The sequence below is a fragment of the Ambystoma mexicanum genome, chromosome 10 (genome assembly GCF_040938575.1).
Source record: "Ambystoma mexicanum isolate Mex_15411 chromosome 10, UKY_AmexF1_1, whole genome shotgun sequence".
NCBI lineage: Eukaryota > Metazoa > Chordata > Amphibia > Caudata > Ambystomatidae > Ambystoma > Ambystoma mexicanum.
Window position 1 is genome coordinate 631,734,686 of NC_090932.1, and position 25,182 is coordinate 631,759,867.

Consider the following 25,182-nt stretch of genomic DNA (forward strand, 5'->3'; position numbering starts at 1 on the left):
CAGGTGCAGGAGGCGTTACCAGTGCGATACACCGGACCGGGGCACTCGCTGGAGCCTGGAAGCTGGGTCCTGATTAAGAACTTTGAGCGGAAGACAGCATTAGCACCCAGGTTGCGCGGCCCCTACCAAGTACTTTTGGCGACGCAAACGGCCATTCGAGTGGACGGTCGCAAGGCATGAATCCATGCGACACATGCCAAAAGATTCCCAGGACTGCTGACAACTTCGACGACCAGAGAAAGGAAACGGTCTCAGAAACGAAAGAAACTGTTGCCAGTCCACTGCCACTGCATCAGCCTGAGCGAGAAGTGAAAGATGAAACAAAGCCTAAGCGAGAAGTGAAACTCGAAACAGAGCCCGAGGAGGCTGCCAGAAAGGGGAAAGGGCGAAAAGTGCCCCAACATTGCTCAGCAGAAACAACATCACTGCCGAGCGACACAAACTCTGCATTGCAAACACCAGCAGAAACAATGCGTGTACCCCTTTGGCGCCCGCCAGTTTCTGCAAACGAACCAAAGCCAAAGAAAGAAACTACATCATTGCCATGGCGCTCATCGTTACCCATCATTGTGCCGCAGGCTGACACTGAGCCTGATACTGAAAGTGCAACGGCACTATTCACGGATCATACAATACCAGGAGTGAAACGGTATAATTTGCGGCCTCGACAGGCAAAGTGATCCACAGATCTTTGGTGCTTTTCTTTTGCCTTTGGTTCCACTCACGGACAGAGTAGGAACCAGGGGCGTAGAGGTGAGAAGTGTGAGAGTTCTGCAAGTCGGACAATTCAAGACTCACGGCTCCTCTGTGCGCTTATAATAAAGTACATGTGTCAGGAGCCAGAGCAGGACAAGCTGGACGCACATAAGTACTAAGGCTGATGGAGTACATGTGTCCTAAGCCAGAGCGGGACAAGCTGGATGCACATAGTACTCTGTCAATAAAGAATTGTTCAGAAATCGTCTGAGCAGTGGGAGAAAGAACAACTAATCTTGCTCGGAGTGGATAAGTGATCTAGGCTGTGAAAGGGTTGGCAAAATTGAACTGTGACATTTTCGTTGAACTTTTCTGGCATCAAGAACGAGAGACATTTGTGACGAAATTTGCCAGCAAGAAGAAGGACGATGAAGAACAAAGCAAGACCGGTTTCAGCCTCCTCCTGCACCCCTGCTGAAAAAATGATAGTTTTAGAGACTGTAAATTTAGGGAAAAAGCATGGTAAAAGGAATAAGGTACTGATTTGGACATTGGTCCTGTGTTTCTTAATTATGGTAATACCAACAATAACAGCTATTACACTATGGTTCCTGGAGTCCGTGCACCCGTTAGAAACACTTTTGCCAAAAGCAGTTACTGAAAGGCCGGTTCATGTAATCACTGGTACTTTGTCCCCAATGGAAGAAAGACATAGAGAAGGATATGGCAACAATACATTATTGCTCATCATGAACATGACCCATGCGGTTTTAAAGAAAAAAGATTGCTGGGTTTGTGCCCATTTACCACAGCACGGTAGGAAAGGGATAGGCTGGTATGTACAACCGTTATTGTTGGTTTATTCATGTGAAGTATCATTGAGTGCAATGTTCTTTGGGAAATGGAACAAGAGTAATATGGGTCAGCTAGATGAGACCAATATGAATGAATTTGAGGAAGTGATCATGAGAACTGTGGGTTATTCCATATTCCACAAAGCTTGCGTGTTTTCACCAGATCCCATGAGTAAAAATACACGAAAGACAACAAGACTAGATAGATTACATAGGCAGAATAGACCGACTCCGCCAACAGAAGAAACATCAGTAATGACATTTTGAATGAGGGATGAATGGAATAAAGATGCTGTGCCCCCTGCCTATACAGTGGATCACAGCCCCAAGACTGCTCCCCTATGTTTAAAGAAAAAAGGTTCCTATAAAGTAGGAACGTTTAGCAGCTGCCTGAACACAGTGGTTTTAAAGCACGAAATAGATTCAGTGTACGTAGGGGACCCTGTTTACTTTATATGTGGGGCAAAAGCATATCCATGGTTACCTAGGAACTGGGCAGGTACATGCTACCAAGGTCTACTGTTTCCAGGAGTGTTCCTCTTGGAGACAGCAGAAGTAGCCAGACAAACAAAAAGTAGAACTCAAAGGAGTAGTGAAGATGGAATGATAGCAATAGATATAGCCAAATCGTTTATACCATTCTTGGCCCAAATAGAAAATTCCTATAATATAAGAAAACTGTCTAGAATATTAAAAAATACAATAGATTCAACAACGGATATTTTATTGAATATGACGTTAGAAGAGAAAGGAATAAGACTAATGGCACTACAAAACAGAATGGCTCTTGACATAATGTTAGTTGATCTTGGGGGAGTTTGCAAACTCGTAAAAACTGCATGCTGTGTGTTTATAGATGATTACTCCCCTACGATATTTAAAGCAATCCGGAAATTACATGTCCTAAGTTCCACACTCTCTACTGAAGAAGGGGGTTGGGGATAGGATCCTGGCTGTGGGGACTATTGCGATCCTGGGGATGGAAGCTAATTTCAATACTAATGGTGGTACTTGGTATATTCATAACATGTTGCTGTTGCATACAAAGCCTACCAATAGTTTGCACTAAGACAACTGAGGGATGTACTAAGGGATGTATGCACATGGTGTCGAGAGGAAAACAAACGCATGGCCGAAATAACAGAGACACTGATGAAACAAAAACAGTAAAATAATTCATGGCTATAGACATTAATGATGAATATGATGCTCATGATAGCATGAAAGGTTCAGACATAGATACCCCAGACTTATCCTCTTCAGAGGAGGATACAATGAATGAATAAGACGTTTGGCATACGGCCAAAAGGAGGGTTTGTCAATCTGGAAAAGTGAATACCCTTCATTTGAATGACAGACATATCTTGATGGCCGAAAGCCAAACCGTCTTATGCACAGAATTATAGAAATACAGACTGCTATGCTTGATGAACAAGCGGCCATTTTAAACGTTGCAAGAATCGCCATTTTGCTTGTTAACTATTGCTCATTGCTTTCTGTCTAAAACTGCTTTGCAGCTTGCAATTCTTGCGAATTCTGCTTACTCTGCTCAACTGTTAACATTGTTGTCTGAATATGAAAGGGCAAGGTTGCGGGACTGAGGAGTTCGTTGAAAAGGAATGCCCACGCTCCCTCTCTGTAGCCTTGAGGGAGAGCTGCAGGGCATTTAATCATTTCACAGCTGCCAGCCAGTCTCGTACTGTGGTAGAATATGTTAGAATAAAGCAGCTAAAGGCTTGAATTATGCTCTTCTTACGGCCCCCCCTCACAAACCCCTTTTAGAGCGTGTCGGCTCCCAGGACACGAATAGCACCTCATAGATAGGAAAGCTTGGAATGTGGCTCTTCCCCCGTGTGCAGCTTGCTTCCAAGAACAGAAGCACCGTGTTCTGTTCAACAACTAGAAGATGCCTCCGCACTTTCTAAATTGCACATTGTTACTAGAATAGACATCGAAAGTGTCATAATTGTCATACTCGTCGGAAATGTCCATCATCATCCCGAGTTCAAAGAAACTTAATAAAAGGGGGGTGTTAAACATGACATAGCTGATTGTATGATATGCATTTTGTATATATGTAACTGATATATGTAATTCGCTCTCTTGTGTCCCTCGAGGTCTAGAGAATACACGTCGCGGGGCGTGAGACCACAGTTGGCCAATTGGGACTATTTTGCTTGCAATAAACCCTAGCATTGGGAATTTGAACCTCGTGTCTGGCGCATCCTTTCGTGTATAGTTATTGCCTTGTTTCCATATCGCGAGGGACCCCTAAGGGCCCCTTTCAAATCAACCCTGACTCTACTGTGTCCCTCTTTGGTGGCCCAGCTGGAATACTCTAGTGTAGAGTAAAACTATTCTCGTCCCAACTGATTTTCTTTCTGTTTTCACGCTTTCAATTACTGAAAGTGCACCTTCTTAGATCTTGCATAACTCATTCAATTTATCAGCTAGAGACTTACTTTTACTTCCATAGCTACCCCCCAACAAAAAAAACGCATTGCGATTTACAATATTTCACCCGTTTTTCAAAGAAACCGTTTTAGTAAATTTACACGGAAAACAGAAATATTTGCAAAGTTTCCAACGTGTCGTTTCGATTGTAAACTGTTTGAAATCTTCCATTCATTTTTCGAATTGAATGATCTTGCAAATCCATTGCTTGTGATTGTTTGTACCTTTACATTGTTGCTTTAGTGAAGAATTGTATCTGCTTCAAGGTTTTTGCACACATTTATTATTTTATTCATCCATTTCCGAGTGTCATTTTTAACTTTGCAAGGGTTTCAAATCCGTTTTTTTACACTTATTTGAGGAGAATTGATGATTTGTGGGTTGAGGGAACATTGCAGGGGGAAATCCTAACTTGAGTCCTATCTTTCCTAAAAACAAAAAGTGCTTTTATTCCCTGGTGTTTTGTATATGTGTCAATAGAAGGCTAAACTAAGTGCATTGCTTACATTCCTATTGTTATTATCACCCCATTGGTGATTGCTGCCCCATATTAAAAATTGTATGATTTCTTTTGAATTTTAAAACAAAACATAAATAAATATTGTATTTTACCAACCAGCCTGGTTCATGGTCCATTGTGACCCGGGGTATTTTAAAAGGGGTTGTGATATGAGTGGTGTACCATCTCAATATTGAATCTAATATAAAAAAATAAGCATTTCAGTTGTGCGCTGCATACTAGGCCAAGACCAAGGTGTGTGTCCCGATTGAAATCCTTAACAGCGCTTTGAAACCAAGCTCAAGTACAGTATTAGGCACGCTATAAACAAATAATTAAATCAATAAATGAAGTATGAAATGTACCATTTCTAATGAAAATGCTGGACAAAATTGTCATGAGCCATCTTTAATCTCACATAGAGAAAGCTAAGCTCCTGTGTGACCTCCCATCTGGTCTTAGACCTAATAGTGGCAAAGAGACTGTGCTTCTGGATGTTAAAGTCAACTCACTGTAATTCCTTGATGTGTATGGTTTGGGCATGTTGATGCTACTAGAGCTCAACGTCTTGTTCGATACAGTCGACCATTGCATCTTGTGTGACTGACTTGTGTATCGGCGATCGATGATACGGATGGAAAATTGGTTCCTTTCTTGCAGACAGATTTTCCCGCATCAGGTTGACATTTCCTCTCAAGTAGAGAATGGTGTACCCCAGTGGTCAAGTTTGGCCCCAGGTTTGTTTAATAACTACCTGAAGCCCCTACATGTTCTTTTGGCCAGGGAAGGTTATCATTCCATAACTATCTGGATAGTGCACATATTTGCCTTATTTTAGTAGCCGATCTGCAAATGCAGGAGAGGATGAAACTTTCATACAAGAACACTCCTATTATGGAGGTAACCCAGAACTCAGAATGTGGCAAGATCGCTCTTAGGTTTGTTTTCCCCACAATCTCCATGTTATCCAAATTGCTATTGTAGTATGTTCCAAAAATTACCATGGTTTGCTCTTATGCCAGATTTGCTCCGTCTTTTCGGAGGCTAAGTGTGCCACTATTGCGTGGGCTCTGATTGGCACCAAACTTGACTACTGTAACATATTGTCCCTTTGAACTAATCAAAATAGTGTTCAGCAATTACAGTTTCTATTAAATACAGCAGCAAGAGCAGTAGCAAACATCCCGCGGTGAGCACACAGTGCCCCCATGTTGAACAAGAGGCACTGGATCACCATAAAGTCTCGGATCTGATTCAAGGCTCGAGTGGTGGTCCAAGAAGGTATTTCATAGGCCAACCAGCACCTTATACCTTAAAGACAGAATGAGATGGCATCATCCTAGCACAGAAACCTACATTGCAGGCATACATTTCATGTTAGTATCCCACCAATCTGATGGTGAAAAGCTGTGCATCAGTCTTTGCATATGCCTGGTGCTAGGGACTGGGATTCCTGCCCGCAGGATGTTTGTGGATTTGACTAGGAAAACGATATAGACAATTGGTTTTCTAAGAACTCCCATCTTACTCTTGTGATGCCCAGCACTTAATTGTCCACTGGCTCTAGCCTATATACATCATGTAAAAGTAAAATGAAAAAATATATAAAAAATGATGAATATGAGTAAGAATTAATGCATGCCAGTGAGAAAGTGCTGAATACCAGTGAAGAATTCCTGAATGATGGAGTGAAGGTAGTAAACAAGTGCAAAATACAAGCACAGAAATCCACAATGCCAGCACGAAGGAATTTCAAGTAATTGCTGCCAACAAATCTATTTGCTTGAACACTGAATCACTTGTAATATATTGTAATGCAGCCCAAGTTTGCTCTTTGCAATTTAGATGACATCATAGAACACACATGAAATGGAAAGACAATAATGCAATGTTCACATTACTTTCCTCGCCAATCGCAACTCATTTAAACTGACTGCAATCCAAAACAGAACGCGTCCTTACAGGTCAAGATAGTGATAAAGAACTCAAAACCTACAGTTTTGGGAAGCACAGGATAGGAACAGTAGGTCTAGGGCCCCTCCTTTCCCCTTGACTATAAACACATCCTGGCTGACATTGCACCATGTGGCTGAACCAATGTGTACTGGTGTTAAATCATAGTGGTTGAATATGTAAGTCTTGCTGTCTGACCACCAAATATGTAAGCACTCCAGCACCCATCCCGGTCGATGCTCAACAAAACTGTACAATACATATTTTCCCTCTTGCTTCCAAAGTGCAAAATCCATTTTGCCATTAAGATGTATTCTGGTATATGACCTGCCTTCATGAATAGCAACAAAGAAGAGAAGAAAATATGGTGCATGGTTTGGACGACCTTTTCGATGTAACCTTATCTTTCGAAACACCGGTCAATGCTGCCATTCACACCATCTTGGCCTCATTTCCAAGAATTGTCCCCTACGTAGCTCAAGTTACTGGGAATCCCACTTACAGGTGAGCTGCTTTTTCACATACATACATACATACATACATACATACATGTGTAATAGTCTCTAAAAGGGATTTTCTAAAAAGCTGTTGTATAAACTCCATGTATTCCAGAACAGAGCCAATCACCTTGTCCTTGGCCTTAGAAGATACAACCATATTTATTTCTGGGATAGAAATTGGTCTGACAGTTCAGCAATAAATAAAAGAGAAGGCAACCATTATTTTATCAGATGGTCTCTTGTAAAGTGCCCCTCCACATATTGCTAAATTAGATATTCCATGCTGTCCCCCTGAGACCACTGCACTCACAACCGGGAAAGAAGCGGGTTTCTCTATTATCTGTGCATTGGTAAAGCTAGTGGGCACAAGTCTTTAAGCCGGCCTTTACTACCCGTAAGCATACCTTTCCCCCTCATTCATGATCAACAGGAACTCAAGTCTCATTTATGTTATGTTATGTTTCTGGCAGTTGCACCATGCGTCACTGCCATTTGCATGATTTGCATGGCCTCCAGGCCCTCTGGTGGATCTGAGCATGGGAGGGAATAAGCTTAGTTGGGAGACAGAGAGAACATGCCAGATAGATGTGCTGTTGTGTTGTTGCCATCAGTTCACAAGAACTCAGGTACTGTGGGCGGGCCTGTCTCTAGGTCGTCTGTTTCGAGGGCACAGAGTGTGCATTGAATCAGGCAACTGAAAGTATGTCGTGCTGCACTTAGTTCATTTATGCTGCTCTTACGACTTTCTGTGTGTCCTTTAGTTTGGATATATGTCATTGTGCCTTGAAGCTGGACTGGTCTCTGGCACAGTGCACACCACAAATGAACTAAACTGAACTAAAAGGAAAGATCGCTGACAAATCTTGAGGCTATGCTGCAAACGGACAGGAAGGGAGCCAAGGAGAAGAAAGGAGAGATCCTGGCAAGTGGTTCCCGGAAATCCAGCATTTCGGACGCACAGAGGGATTTCCTTGTAACCTGAGCTACCAGGATGCTGTGAAGTCCAAGGTCTGCCTTGGGCGAGCCACACAGCCTGCTCCGGTTACATAATCCTGGAAGCAGGAGCCTAGCCTTGGGAACTATGTTTAAGTGGTGTACGTAATGTCTCTAACCACCTTGGTTGACTGATTGTGTTTATTTAAATGATAATGTAAGTGCTGTTGGATTGTGACATACAATTAAGGGATTGGTTGAATATATGTTGAAACGCAGCCGATAGCTTGTAAACATCCTGCCGTTTACTGCACTTTCCACATTTGGCAGACGTGGCAGCTCAGTCTCGCTTTGAACTCGAATGGATGAAATGCAGCCTGCAGACTTTCCCTGTGTAGCAGAAACCATTTTGACTCTGTGGCAATGCGTGATTTAGCAGATGCCTTTACATACCATCCTTTTGGCACTATGTGGATGGGTGTATCCATGTCTCTAATGGTTTGGCGGAGCTGTCTCACTCTCATTGAGCACTAAAAGCTGTTTCATCTCACTCCCCAGGGTATGTAAAAATAGTTTGCAGCACTCACATGATCGGTCCCCTTTTTTGGGGCGGGAAAAACGGGTGATGTCACTGGGCGCAGGTGGGGGCATTTAACGTTGTTGTTCAATACATGGACAGAGGCAAGGGACAAAAAGTCTGCCCTGCCTAATGCCATCTACCTCCCATGATGCAGCCAATGGCTTAGTACTCTGCTTGAGAATTTTTTTATATTATTTTTTAACAAGGCTCCCACTTGCTCTCATGGTGAGCAGTGTTCACAATTACAATTAAACCCTGCCCGACATGCAAGCATGTCGGGCAGGGTTTATTTGTAATTGTACTCGCTGCCTGCCATGCTAAGCATGGCAGTCAGAGTGTGCAATGGATACCTATGGGGTCCGACCTGCTTTATGGTGGTGAATAAATCAGGAGGCCCCATAGGGATCACCAGTATTTGCGCTGGCATAACAATCCATGAAAACCTAGGACTGAAAACACGTGTCCATTGACATGGAGGCGCCTAGCCCTAAAATGTGCTCTTTCCTGTGGGGCGGGGTGGAACTAATAACAATATGAAAAAAGCAATATGTGTACATATAATGTTTTTTGCTGCCCTTTAAGTTTCCCAACTTGTTGACTGTGAAAACAATCCAGACCAGTGTGGTTCCTTCAGCTGACGGTATGGTCTCCAGTCTGCAGATGATCCATCACCAAACGAGAGCAATCTTGCAAGACCCTAAAGCATGGCAAAAGAGAAATGCCTTTTGAAGAAGAACACCAGTGCCAAATTATCAATTGGGCGATACTGTAAGGCTATCACAAAAAAAACCTGCCCATGCATAATCTTCCCACTAAGTTGACTCCACGTTATCTGGGCCCCTTTCCATTTTGCAGCAGATTTCACCCATAGCATACCGTCTCCAAGTACCAGCGAGTTTGCACATGCATCCCATCTTTCATGTGTCTCTACTCAAATCCTATGTCTGATGCCATGACCAAGCTCCACTTTACGGGTAGACAGACAAACAGAGTTTGAAGTCAAAACCATATGTGACTGCCGCATACGGCATGGCCGCCTCTCCTATTACATCGATTGGAAAGGCTAATGTAATATCTAGTTTGATGTATGGCTTGCCTCCTTGTATGGCTTGCCTATCTAGCTTGCATAGGGTACATCTAGGCAAGCCATAGAATGGTAGCTGCTTAGAATCCCATGTCATTCCAAGGTTCCAGGAGTGACGGTTGGTGGTGAGACAGGATGGGAGATTAAACACTGAAGGATGCATATACTATTTCTCCTACCTCCCTTCTTATTTATACACTGTAACTAAATAAAGCTTATTTACATATATACTTATCGGATCCCAGAGTGTTTCCTGCTTCCAGTTTACACCTGTGAACATCAATACTACAGCCAAACAGCCAGTGACAGATCCTGAGTATCCACCTCTAACGTACATGCACCTCTACTGGTACAACACTTCTATCAGAGTTTTACTTAAAAACCCAGCAGCCCCACGAAGACAGAATGAGGGCAAAGTGTCATGCACTCTCTGCATGACACCTCCCTGCGTAACGTTTTGTGATTCTTATCAGAGTGGACCACCACACAGCATTGGCGTCTCTCTACGAAGTTGCACGGTTGAGCCACAGCATGCTGGGTTGGGGCCTGCGTCCCTGTAGCTTTTGGTCTGTGCCTGCAGCCATGGATGGCACTATCACATCCCGAGCATGGCCCTAGACCCTCACAGCCATGGGTGCCACCCTTCTGCTCCTGAATTCACAGCCATGGGCAACACAGTTCCTGAACCGTGCATGCACACAATGCCCGTTTCCTGGGCAACGACGTCCACCACCTTCCAGTCTTATTCTATTGGCAGCCTTTTTTGAAGCCCATTCAGTAGGCAGGACTCAGTGCCTAAGCACAGTAGCTATCCTTGGTTTCCTGCTCTCACCTGTTATCCTGCATCCTGCCTTGCTGCATACACCTTTCTTCCAGCCTGCCTATCCTCCTCATCTCCTGTCCCTTGTCTCCTGGCCTGCTCTCCCTTATCCCCTTCTCCACCATTATCCTGCTGTCCTCTCTGTTCTTGAGGATTCCTGTTCTCCAGGGTGATTTCCATTTGCTGCCCTTCCTTCTCCTGCATCCTGCCTGGCCTGTCTAATCAGGACTACTCCATCCTGATTCTGTTGGACACTTGCAAGGAATTCTCGGACCTCCCGTAACAGTGGTTGCACTGTCCCTACACCACGCCAATTGTGGGAGTTTTGTCCAGTGGTGTAGGGAGCTGGTCTGAATCCATCCCTCCCACAGGCGGACTGGATCTGGTTCTCTATATTTCTTGCTTCAACCCGAAGAGAGCTACACTCTGAGTGCCAATAAAACAGGTACACAGTGCAGGTGAGCCATCCAGCCCAACACTTATAATCAGAGCATGTGTAGTTCCCAACTCTGTTAAAAAGCAGTTTAATAGAGTTCTAGTATTCTACTCACTTCTAGAATGTTAAAACAACCAGCAACCAATCAACAATGTGTGTAGGCATTGTGGCACAGCAAAACCTAACATAACACTCAAAGTAGTGCTGCCAGCAGTAGTGAGCTAGGGGGACACTTGAAGTTATACCACGCCATGTAAAACCCCTTCAATAGAAAATGTTTAAAAAAAGTCCATGGCTGTTAATAGGAGTAACCTAAAATCATACAAAAAGCAGTGTAAGTGATTTCAACCCGGCACTTCACCTAAGACACTTAAATTTCGTTTCTAGCATGAAAATTCAAGAAGTTATGGAGGTTTTCGTGGAGGTTGTTTTTTTCAGATAGAGGCAAAATGTAAATCAAGGATGCGCTTTTAAAATACAAACAAGGTTTCTTTACACTAGGTATGGACTATGAAGATACAAACTACACGACAGCACAACCACCAGACCAGGACGTCACAGATCAGGTTTTTGCCCGCCGAGACGCTTGCCTTTCTTCAGATGCAATATATCAGCACAAAGATGATTTTAACAATATTATTACAAGAGGACTATAGGATAAGAGAGAGATTTTAGGTAAGACAAAAATATTTCTAACAATACAGTTCTGGATAAAAGATAGATTGATTTTGATAGGGATGACTATAGACAGTACATAGGCTAGTGACAATCCTATACTATGGATACTCACTACCAATGGTTTGAATGGAACCGTCAGGGATTCTGGTCAAAGATTTCTGGGACAGACTGCTGGGCACTCCGGACTGGATGGGCGATCAGCAAGCCCCTCTGGACACCGCACGGCAGGACTGGGCTGGATCTGCAATGGCTCTCTGGTCTGCACAGCACAGCACGGCATGAGACGGGGTTTAATCTGCCCTTCTGGTTATGAAGATGATTCTTTGGCAGGCAAGCAGTTACAGCACAGCCTGTCTGCTTCTTTTTGTTTTCCCCTTAAATTGAGGGATGGGTTCTGGAAGTTAGGCCCAGCTGAAAGTGGTTCATCTATACAAGGAGCCTTTCTGCTTGCAAGGTTTCTGTAGTCTGGAACAAGGAGGATGGATGGGTTTCCTGCAGAGTGCTTCGCCAAATTCGAGATGGTGGGTGGATCAGTGTGTCTTTTCTAGGTCCTCAGCTGTCTCTATTTGTGTTTTATAAAGGGGTGGGCATGCTGAATTATCCTGGGTGCAACCCCTAGGTGGTCCATTGGCTAAAGTCTGCTCTCTTCCTTGATTGGAGGGGAAAACAGAGTGTCATCATGATGATGCAGTTTATGAGGCTATACATCCTCCCCTTTTGCCTTTTGCACATAAAATCTATTTTTGATATAATACATCTTTACATGTGTACAATCTTTGTACCAATAACATACATAGATCACATATTTTGTGGAGCAAATATTCTTCCAAGCCCCGTAGCTGTGAGGTCTTGGGCCTGGAATTGAAAATATTTCGCACTTTTTATCTGGGACACAACATCTGATTTGTCCACAATTTTGTGCATATGTGCGCATGATAATCATATGAAGTTTCATGCTTCTGACATAAATACAATTGCTACAAAACCAGAATGTTCACTGTGCCTTCTCAGAACATCGCACAGAGTTCTGGATCCTTTTAAAATGTTCACAAAAAATTCACATTAACCATACTGTAATTTTACAATTTTTACAAATTCGCACAGTCCTTTGTCAGTCTTTTTCAAAAATATGCTTTCTGTCCATTGGGAATCAACAAAAATGTCTATCCCGACCTCCAAAGGTTTCTTGTAGCTCAAGAGCAATCCCCGCCTTCTTGCTCTGGCAGAGGCCACTGTTGATACTTACAATCTGCATATTCTTTCAGCCAAGGAAGGTTCATTGTCTCCTCCAGGAGCAGCAGCCCAAATATCCTCCCCTCGTAATCAACACCTGAATGTGAGTTCCTGGCCTTTGGTGGGAAGCAGGAGAGATGCCTTTTGTTGCGGAAAGCTGAGGGAACTGGTTTGATGACTCTGAGTTTCGGCTAAATTCACTGTCAAATTATAACATTTTCTTAATTTAAAATAAAACTTGCAATTTTTAATCAAGCAACTAGAACTCTAATTCCAGTCTCTAAACCATGGAGATTAAATAGTTACAACCTATGTTCCTCTTAATGACAGGTCACTTAGATTTAAGACATTAGATCTTAATGGTGCAACTTTGCAGTTTAAATGCAGGCTTTTGAAACAGTCACAGGCGGCCGCTGGTACTGCGCGCAGATTTTGACAGATTTTCACAGGCAAGCACACTTTTTACTGTGGCTATTTTCATGACAGATTCCACTTTTACTGACATTGTGGGTTCATATTGATTCCTTAAATGAAGTGGTGGGTAACACCCAGCAAAGATATAGGATGTTTTGTGGTGTTTTGGTCCGGTATTTTATATTTTCAGCACCCAAGAAAAAGGGATTTAAGAGCAATTTCTGGGTTTCTTGCAATAAAGCACTGCCTTTCATGCAGTTTCCATTTTTACTCGGTAGGCAGCCCAATGACAGGTTTCAGCAGTGAGGTCTCCTTCCACCACTGACAACAGGCAAAGTAGATTTGGCAGCCATCTTTTCGGTTTCAAAGCACAATTTTTCATAGGTTTTGGCGTGCATAGGGCTTTTGCTGCCATTTTGCTGATTCTGGTGCCACCAGCACACAGGGATGTCACAGGGCAGAGCCTAGTGGGTGAAAACATCCCACAGCAGTCTAAAGCTATGGATTAAAAATTACAGTGAAAGCATTTTAAATCCCCTTGCAAGGATTCCTATCTTCCATTCTCTGTGCTTTGATAGACCACCTACACTGGCCAAATTAATTGAAGGACCTGTATGGTTTGAAGCCCTCCTTGTATTAATGAGTAGCAGGTTTCTGGGGTCCTGTAGCCAGAAGACTAATTCTTGTCCATAGTCCTGTGGCCACGGATAAAGCTGTGATGTTCTTCTTAAAGAGACAGAAACTCATCTCTCCAAGTCTATCCTATCGTAGAGCCCTCTTGTTTCCTCCCCTTACACCTCTCAATTCCTGATATACTGTCCCTATCCCCCTCTCATTTCTTGTCCCAACTACTGGTCCTGCCTATGACCTAACTGGCCTGCCTCTTTGACTTCCTTGCTCCAATATTTTTTTTCGTATGTCCTCCTCAAAATGGTCTTCTTCCTCCCAGCCTTTTTGCCAATCCCACTGCCCTCACAGCAACACCAGCACTTCCTGGTGTTACCACCTCCTTAACACCCCCTTCACCTCCTGATGTCATCACATCCTCCTCAGTTCTACTTCCTCCGCCTGATGTTAACGTTTCCTTCTTAGTACGACTTCCCCTACCTGATGTAGCACTTAATCCCCAGTACTACCTTCACACCTGATGTTACCACCTACTCCCCAATACTGCGGTCAACTCCTGATCTTACCACCTCCGCCTCGTACTACTTCTATCAACATTTACATCCTGCACTTCAGTACTGCTCCTACCCAACAATACTGGCTTCAGCACCTGATATCACCAACTACTTCTCGTTGCCCCTTCCACCTCCTGATGTCATCACCTTCTAAGAATAACAACATAAGTCCCTGTGTTCAGCTGCACAACATCTTACCCAGTTTTAAAATATATGAGAGTCCAGTGGGGACACACAGCCATGGCCACTGTAGTTCGAAATGTGAAACCAAAATGGCAAACAAACTTGAAATATCTTAAGCTGGTGGAGCTGCTATGTGGTCCACCTGGCAATTCGAATCAGGTGCTGAATTTGAAGATTCACTGACCTCTGATCAGCCCCTATTCATACTTACTTGTAATGTACACTTGAGAATCATTCAGTAATCATGTGTTACACATCACATTAAGATGGAGGTGAAAGGAATCAATGTGTGATTTAGGAGCGTGGAGAAGGAAATAAGAGCATGGCAGTGCAATGAGGATGAAAACGAGGGAGAGAGAGTGCAAGAAAGAGAAAGAAGAGAGAGAGAACGAGAAGAGAGAGAGAGAGAAAAAGCCACAGAGCAAAGAGGAGAGAAGTGTGAAGAAAGACGAACTGAGAGGAAAGGAGAGAGAAACAGGAGGAGTGAAGGAGGGAAAAGGAGACGCATAGTTGACAAGATGAGAGGAGAAGGAAACTTGAAGAGCGGAGCTGAAATAAGGAGTGGTGGAGAAAACAAGACAAGCAGAGCTGGAAGAGAGAGTGGTGGAGGAAGTAAGAGGTGTGATGATGAGAAGAGGAGTAACACAAAGCATGAACAGAGCATAGGACGAAAAAGGGTTAGGAAGGAAGCAGTACTAGACTGGAGAATTGAGCTGGAGTAACAAGCTGCATGGCATGGTGATGAAGAGGCTATGAAGGAGGGACTAAGGAAGACGAGTCACGAAAAAGATGAGAGGAGGAATTAGGATTAGTGAGGAGGTGGAAAAGAGTAAGGCAAGCACTGGAGAGAAGTATAAGGTAGGTGACGAGGATAAAGGAAAGGTCCTCAAAGTTCTGGACATGCACCTATCATCTAGTGTGGGAAGGCCCTAGACGAAAGATGAAGGATTGGCTAATCTATACAAATCAAAGGGCACACAAAGAGAAAAACAGCAGACTGTAACTTTTCTGTGGTATTTTCTTAAGATTAAAGGATATCACCCTTGCGGAATATGCAGTCTGTGTGAACTAATGGCACATGACAATGAGATTGATATTGGCCTGAACAGGAAATAGAAATAAAGGACTTTCACCAATTGTAAAACTGAAATAGTGATGCCTGTAATAAAATGCCCCTGTGGTTTATCATAGATCAGAAGGCCATTAGAAGGGTGTGCACATGAATTACTGAACATAAATGGTGCATACAAACATTCAATTATGTCAAAACATGTACTGGGAATTTTGTGGAAAAAGTGCCTACTGGAAAATGCATCATATGTTCCATTATTCGAAAGTGATATACAAATTTCTGCTTTAGTTCTTTTAAGCAATCCTTTAGTTCCAGAAAATGCTCTCTCTTACAGAGCAATGCTATTTTATGCAAAGCTTCCTTTCCCGAAGAGAGACAGTTGTCAAACTTCAGACGACTGCACGCCAAGAGAGGTCTAAAACATATGCCTCTGACAAAATAATTAATCTGAATGTTAATGCACAGTGGCATAGAATATAAAGAAGACATTTAAAAAAAAACATTTCATATACATGTGTATATTGCATGTAAAACAGATTTTCGCCATTTGAAAAATAATCATATGTGTGTTCTTGATTTCTGTGTCACTAACTATATTACATATAAAACTGATTTTCTGATTTCTGTGTAACTATCTAGGTAAGAAGTGTATCTTTTTTTGTTTTTTTATAATGCACCTCATCGTTAAATAATCTCTAATACTTGGAATAGGGAAACGCAAAGGGGCAACAGGGACTTAGATACTGTTTTAATTCAGTGTGGAGCAAAAGCATGGAAAGTCCTTTGTTTTTGTTTTTGGGATAGGGTGAAACACTCTAGTCTTCTGGACATCACTGCTAGGTATCTCTTGTTCATTGACATATTAAAGGCTGTGCATATATAGGAATTTTCTAGCAGAGTTATTATTCATCATGGGATTGTTAATCAGGGTTCTGGTACAACTCACCCCAGTGGCCATTTAGACGCATTTGTTAGCAGTATTTCTATGATGGGTTTATATGGGGCCCCCAACCATCAAACCCCCACAAACCTTACATTCTCATAAAAATCTCCGTTTATCCTACAACCCCCACAAAATGCATTAAAACACCAGCAAAATGGCCGTTCATGGTCAAATGGCCATAGTGATTTTGTTTGGTAACATTTGCCAAGGCTGAGCCTGGAACTCACTGAACTTTGGCACTTATTGGTCCTCATCACAAGGTTGGCGGAATGGGTTTACCGGCACCTTTACCGGTGCCAGTAAACCCATTCCGCCCTACCACGAGGTCTCCAGGGAGACACCAGGGAGCCGTTGTTAGCTCCATCCCCATTCCCATTGAGCTCTATGGGGGTTCGAATGGGAATGGAGATGGACCGGGTCTGGGTTCCTCGGACGGGGAATTAACAGGTCTGCCAAGGTTGCGATGGCCCGGTAAGTCCTCATTTGAGGAACCCAGGCCCGGAATGCAGTAAGGAGGCAACCATGCCGCTAAAAGCGGCATGGTTACCTCCAAACTCCTGATGAGGGCCATTGTCTCAGACTAAGTTGATTTATGATGTGAGGTTTTGGCAACTTTTATTTTTTAACTGTGTTAGTCACACATCAAGCAACAAAAATGTGAGCTAGACCAGCAATGCTACGCTAGTTATCCTGTTTCACAAATAGCAATAATCTGGAAATGGACAGCTTTTGGCATTTGTGCTGGTCATTCCAACACACTGCTCTAATCAGTCCTCTAAACATTGATGTTGCTCTGCCCCTCTAATAACTGTCAGCACTGGGTACACAGTGCAGGTCACTAGTTGAGCTGTCATGTGGGAAAGCACAGTATCAGTACGATGGCATTCAGTTTGTGGCATTCAGCGGGCACATGTGGGACTTGTTATGCTGGGCACTTCGACTTTACGTCAGTTATGTAGCTTGCATGGAGTGCACCAATACGCCTGTGCGTGCCAGTGCTCTATCTTACTAAGTCTTAAAGACACACTGGCACTTGACTTCGATTGTTGCCACACAGTCACCAGTGGCATTTGTTGGGGCAGCGGGGCATCCAGCACAGAAAGGACAACAGGATAGTCACTAGCCAATACCACCATGAGGGGCAATGCGGGCTAAAAGCCCGTAGACAAGGACAAATGTGTGTGCTGAGTGAGCACCTATAGAAGAGGATCTTACTGAGGTTTGTAATTGGCAAATTCTTCAGTTCATTAATGATATTTTCAGCATTTGTCCTCCATGTTACCATAGTACGACATGGCATAGAGGTGATAAAATATATTGTGGACCTGGCACTTATTTATTCATATGTATTTATTAATTAGGCATTGCTTCCGTGGTGTAACATTTGAAGATGCAGGTGCATTTTCCCTTGAAGAAACCTACTGGGAATCTCTAGAGGTTGTCATGTTGTTATTTTTAAGTGGCTTATTGATGTGGGGTGATCAATATTTTCGTTTATTTTACTTGTTGAAAAATGTCTTTGTGGCCTGTGTTGTATGACTGAGTAAATATGCATCTAAGACTCTGATTGCACTGTAACAGAACAACCTTTATGGCAAGTGTGTAGGTTGGGAAAATTCAGATAGGTACCGGTGGTTGAGCTAAAACGAATAAGGATTTCATACAAAGCAAACAGTGTATGGGTTACATGAAACGAAAGAAATGTTTCATTAATGTGTCTAATATCTCCAGGGTTTCTCCTTCTAAAATGAAATTAATTAAGCTATTATAGTAAGTCCTTATCGCTTTTTGAGAGAACCTATTATATAAAACAAAATCTCAAATTGTTAGCCAAAGGAAAGTTCCAATACCTAATCTTGCTATGTATGCAGCCCCCTGGCTCCCATAATCTAGTAAAGTAAATGTTCAAAAGTTTGGCCCATATTTTTAACCACCTCTTCAACATGCCATCCTCATTCTAGCACACCAAATCATAAGTATCTGTCTTAAAATGTTCTTGTCGAAGTTACTCAGTCTGATATCTCACTCAGGCCTCTCTCTTTTCATCTTGTACCTCAAGTCCCCTGTCAGGTCTTCAGAAGTCTTGTACCAGGACGTTATAAACTTATGGCATTCCATGGTTTCACAACAGGTCTTTGGTTCAGATCTATCTTTTATCAATATTTTCATGTGGTCTCCCGCCTGGTCCTCAACCATCACAAGTTTCATGACAGGACACTTGTGGACTTTAACCCTGTCTTGTTTCTTAACATGCCTCTTCTGGTATCTTTTATTTCACAACAAGAAGCTCTTGGACCTAGGTTCTCTCACGGATTATGAAAAGCAGTGTCCTGTACTTGGAATTTCTCAGGATTCACACAGTTCCCTCCTTGACTGAGGTCTTCTAAGGTTTTATAACAGGTCTCTCATTGACCTTGGTTTTCTTGGGATTCACGATAAGTCCCTCCTGGCCATTGACTTTCACAGGAATCACAACCAGTCTGTCCAGAACCTTTGCACCTGCAGAGATATGTATCCCTCTCCTCATTGGCGTTCTTGTCAGGGAGCTGATATTAGGACACTCTCTGCCAAGGGTCAGGGGGTCAGGTCTTAGCTTCACTTCCCTTTGGGTTGCTTGTAGATTGACCCATGCTTAGGCCTTTCAATCTAATCAAGTTGGGATAGGTGCTTCTCAAGCACCTTAGCTCTTTGCTCTTATCTTGTTCTCCAAACTTGGACCACGGCCAACCTGGCGTCTTGATCCACCTCCAAGCCTTCAGTAATTTCCTCAAGGAATCACACATCTCTTGTGGTTTCCTTGCTTTGTACCAGGGCGGCATGAGCGGGAATGTCGGTCTCCACTTGTATTATATATTTCTCTGCTTTCTTCCTAATTTTTTTTTAAGTTAGTAGGCTGATGAGGAAATTCTGCTATTCCCTTTTCTTATTTGAAAGCTCAAGTCTAGTTTGTTATTCCTCTGGGATCAATAATCATACAAATTATTATTTTATTAGAATGGCTTTCGGAATGGGTTAATTAATACATTATCTGCAACAAGTGTCTACAAGGTTTTATACGTGTTTGTGCTGCACAGTCCCATCTTGAAAGTTAGTGTTTCCTGAAACATAGTTGTGTGGGGTTCTGCATTTGCATTGCACTGCTGTGGCTTCTTAGGCACCCTGGGCATCTCAGTATGATGAACTTGTGCTTTCTGTTTTTCACTCTCTTTCAGGTAAGTTGGAGCTCTTTCCATCTCTGGTTCACAAATGTGTTGACTTAGTAAAATACACTGTTCCTTGTAAAGTTTTGCGTAGTGGGTGTCCTTTGCAAGGATTCTTCGGAACTGTGGTCCTCTTTACTCCTGCTGATTGTTAGCAGTTATTGGTTATTAGGAAACTTCAAAAAGGATTTCTCTGACATATAGTCCTTACAGACATGATCCCACAATGTGGTTTTTAGTGGGCAATGATATCTGAGGGAATAATTAGCCAGTGGGCTACTTCGTCACCCACCCCCTGGGAGACACATAGGGTAGCTGCAGGACCAGGTCAGTCCCAGGTGGCTCACTTACTCCATGTAGCAGAACAGAGAATTCTGCCAACATCCCCTGACTGTGCCTATAAGTGGTTGTATAGGGGGTCATGGTGGCTGTGTGCCACCTCCCATGCTGGGATATTGAGCAGAGAGGAAGTACAGGGGGAGTCTCTGGACCACCCTACCATGCCCTAGGACTAAGGCTGGTGGATTGTCATGGGCAGCACACCATTAGTTTTCCTGTCCCATTATGGGATTCTCATATGTGTATGAAGACCCTTTCTCTTCTAACCGGCCTAACTGGGGGAAAACATCGGGGATGCTTATAGTTCCGGGTAAACTCTGTGACAGTCTGCCAATGGTATCCAAGGCAGAGGGCATGTAGCTCCTGGGACTACCATTTTGCAGGATGTTCACAACAGTGGTCTGTTCAGAAGAGTCTGGAAAATATTCCTAATTTCCAAAATGGCAACAGAGCCTTAAACCATCTAGATTCCATGTTCTAGTGCCCTACACATGCATTAAAATCATCTCTGTCTACACCACAGTGCACCACAACAGAATACAATTAGATTCAGGTGAGATCAATTTCTGAGAAAAGCCTCTCCAATCCATTTTAGCAAAACACACAGGCACCCTCACTCCATTAATGAGATGGGTCAGGAACAATGCCCCTATTGAGGGTATGGGTAGTGATATTTGTGAAAGGTGGTGACGATCAAGTGGTGGAGGTTATTGGAGGATAAGATATGTGAAGACAACGGGAAGAGCCAAGAGGAGGCTGGGTTGGAGAAGAAGGTGATTGTAGGGAGAAGGAAAGAGGAGGAGGAAATAACAGTAAATTAGTGATTTGGAATACACAGAACAGCGACGGAGGATATTGGAAGTACAAAGAGACATTGGGGTAATAGGGCAGTTTGGAAAGAAACACCAGGATGAAATTTGTACAGACATTGGGGAAAGCAAAGATGTTGGAACTAAATGCCAGGAGGAGGATGAAGGAGATCTGAGAGACAGAAGGGAGGCTTGATGGAAACACCATGAGGAGATCTGTGGAGATAATGCAGAAAGGAAGGAGTTTTGAAGGGAGGTTTGAAGGGACATCAGAAGGAAGTTAGAAGAAAAAGAAGAATCAGAGGTGGGTTTGTGGAAAATCAGAAGCGAGCAAACCAAAGTTCCAAACATTTTTGAGCCTGTAAAGGGTTGAGGTACGAGCATTTGATGGAGCATTGAAGAGTATACAACATGTTACAAGGTGGAAGGGCAAGAAAGCAGGTGCAAAGGGGATCCTCATAAGAAGAACAGCATGGTGATTTACCGAGGAGGAATGTGAGGACCAGATGTTGGGAAAGAGACACAGAACACTGAGAATGATTGGGGCAAATAAGCAACAGAAAAGCATCAAGGCTCACTCATGCTATCAGTCACCTGGGTAAAGTTCTGGGGTTTGCTTCACAATGATCCTACCCCATCTTCTACCATTAAAGTGGCCTAACATGCAGGTGCATGCGTGGCCGGGGACCCAAGAGAGCAAACTCCCCGGAACGCAGGACATAAGGCAAAGGGCCAGAGATGGTGAACCACGGAGATTAGAAAAAGAGTATGGAGAGATGTAAATCCTGCAGTACTGTGAGTGAATCAGGCCAGAAAGAGAACTTGCAATTAGATTAACAATCTAAAAGACTTGAACTACTACAAGGAAGGAGAAGCCATCCTATTGTTATCATTGAAGTTTTACTGTACATTTTTCCTTATTTAACCCAAACAAGCACAAAGCCCTAATCAACCTTTGTTAAAGTGTAGCTTCCCGTGTCTTCATCTTGTTATCTTGCGTAGAGGAGCAGCCAAATGTCTCTGCAGGAAGTCCTGCCCCCCTCCTACCTATATGCTGGAAGCCAGAAATCGTGCCACGCATGACACCAGTGGTTGTGCCTATTCCACGGATAGTCTTTGAGCAAAGGTATCCACTAAGAAAACCCTATCTTATATATCCCCGTAGAGGTGAAAAGATGAAATAAAGAGAAGTTGGTGATGTCACCAGAGATGAGCGTGACGTACTGAGAAGGATGACCGAAGAAGAGGATTATAGACCTTATGGAATCTAATGACGAAGTAAAGAATCAAGTAAACTTTCATATGCAAAGTGAAGATTGCACATGTGAAGAGCACTAGAAAATGCAAGCCGTTTAATAGCTGTACAGATGCAGCAACGCAAGAAAACTAAGTAATCTCATAAGCTGGCTATATGTAGTGAATAGACTGCAGTCGGTGCCGCCATTATATGGAATCTGGACTTCAGTGTCACAATTTTAGTAAGCTTAAGCCCATAGAGAATATGGCTGAAAGTTGTGTCACAGCAAGAAAGCAGCTGGCATCGAGGAAGGACAGACGAAAGGCTGTCTGGTCTGGTGTCAAAGGCTGGAGCACCCAGGAACTGGTTATCTTTCCTTGAAGAACAGCAAACGTGAGAGGCTGAGTCATCCCTTGTTAAGGTGCAAGAAAGAACACTATGAGTGCCAAGATTTATTCATTTAATACAATTAAATGCTAGAAAATGAGCCGAATTGCGGTCTCCTGTCACGTGGGCTATGGGTGGAAATAGAAGTTGGGCATGCAGCTCTAGACTTAAGATAGTGTGTGCTCACACTCCCATATATTCCCAGGAGCAAGGATACTGTGCAAGGTCAAGCTCCAAGGAAATCTACATGGCAGAAGGCATGGGAGAGGAGAGATGTTGGACTAATTGGTTGGGGAGACATGGTCAGAGTCCACCCACTGACACCTGGGGTACCAGCCTACATGCTGCTAGCAAGCCAAATGTTCCAGAAGGGCACAAGCTTGCCAACCAATTGTAGAAGGCCATATCATGAAGAGCCTTATAGTTTTGTAGCCAATGATGACTTGCACTGGGGTTGGGCATACGTTGTCCACCTGACTGTAGAGCCCCAATCACAACCTGATCCCTTATAGATAGTATACTTAGATGTTTCCTTTAAGCCTATCATAACACTGTGTGGATGTTTCTTATTTGCCACGTAGTATGACATCACGTATGCGTAATATTTACTATATAAATGCAATTTTTATTAAATGCTTTGAGCAAGATTTTGCTGTGCGACATCTATAGATGTCTGTTGTAACTCTCTGTTTTAGACAATTAAGGATAAAACAGTAAAACAACTTTGCCTGAGTTGGTTTGATTATTTGGTGTAAGAGTGTATCCCATCTACTGCACGATGTGCTACCTATTTAATGACCATATGTTCACTTGGTAGCAGTGGTAGGACAGGTTAGACCCATCAATTAAGTAACTCCAGTATTTCGGATGATCGGACATCCTCTGCCATCTAGCCGGAAGATCGCTGGGTTTCAGGTGGAGAGCGGCCAAACAGAAATCTTACAAGACTAATAGAGGCGGTGAGCAAGGTACCTCTTCGTTAAAATACCTACCTGGTTTCAACAGGCGCTTTGCGGGTGGAAGCAAAAGTGATTGGTTGGAGGAGGAGACAATAACGAAGACCTTGTGTCAAATGAGCGAATGGTGAGTAGACTGAGAGGAATGGCAAACTAAGGGAATAGGGTTGAGGTAATTTTAAAAGTAAAGGGAGTAATGGGAAATATTGTGTAGAGGTAAAGAGAGATATAGCGCCTGAGAATCCTGACCCAAGGAGCTCCAGAAGAGGTCATCTCACTTCCCATCTCATCTCACTTCCCATTGCGGGTCCCTGGGCTATGTGTGTACAGGTTCATATAAGGAGACAAGCCAAACTCTGTCATCAGAGCATTGATTAGAGGCAAAAGAAAAAAGGGTCGACTAGCCTGTCTGTGTATTTGTGTGAAGGAAAGGTGTCAAAGAGTGACATGAATTGTGAAAGAATTGAAACGAAGTTGAGGAGTGTAACGCTTACCTCTGGTGCCCTGCAGGAGTCCCTGGTCCGGATTGCCTGGAAGTGTGGTCCTCTGCGGTAGAATGCTTAGTCCCAAACCACTCTCTCCCCGCTGTTCTGTTGAAAGGCTGCTTGTTGATGAGCAATCTGGGTGAACCTATGAGTGAACAAGTGGAGAACGTAAGTAACCGTTTTCCTACTCTCCCCCCCGCCTCCCTTTACTTTACCCAGGGTGTATTGGCTGGCAGGACAAGGAGATCAGCTCTCCTTATTACCAAAGCTGTGTCCTGGGCTTCAGGTAGGCATCTGGTTCCAATTTCCTCACCGGTAGTTGTGCCCAGTCCAGCTGCGGTGCAAGTGATGCCTTTGATGGTGAGTGTCCTTGCTTGGCCCACTGTAAATGTCCTTTCTGCGTTGTAAGTGCCCTTCTCTGCATTATAAATGTCCTCCCATGTTCTGCAACAGAGTTCAAGCTTTTGGAGAATAGCACAGCAGCGCTGTACCTTCCAACCGCTGCTGCGCCGAAAGTCACCGGTGCACAGAGCGTCAGCAAAATGGATGTGGAACTTGTGGAAGTGCGGTTGCAGGTAAGCGGGTCATGAAGGGGGTGCGGGAGCATGTGATTTTATATTCCGAATGATGCTTACTGTGATTCTCTTCCCAGGTGCTGAGAAACGCTGTAGTGAATCGGAGAGCGTCCAACTTGAGGCATGGTAAGTACGCGAGGTGTAGAGAGCTCAGGAAGGCTGCCAGGATCCAGAGCCAGCTAAGTGGGAGATCGGCGGCGGGTGGAAATGGAAAAAGCAGAAGCACATAGATTCTAATGGAGCGGCAATCGTTACGCTGCTTGCGAGTCAGCCAGAGAAAGCGCTAAGCACCGAGCCGGTCGATAGCACAGCAAGTAGAGCGCTCGCTTTGACATCTGTGCAGAGCCTGCTGACACATGTTCAAATTCTGACATTGGCCAAACTCAGCCTTTCCTCCTTCTGAGGTCGATAAATGAGCACCACACACTGTGGGTAATAATAAGCAGAGCTCAGATGCCTGAGGGTTCGTAGTGCTATATATATGCTAAATTATTGTTATTATTATTAGGTTATGGCCTAGGGCAGGGTTTTATAACCCTGGGCTGCACCCTGCACCACTAGACCACCAAGGATCCTTGACACATGGGTTGCCTGGGGGCCATCTTGCATTCTGTGTGACGTCTTACTCTGGTGGTCATCTTGGTGGAGTCTGCCAGTATTGGCAAACTGATGTCTACGCCA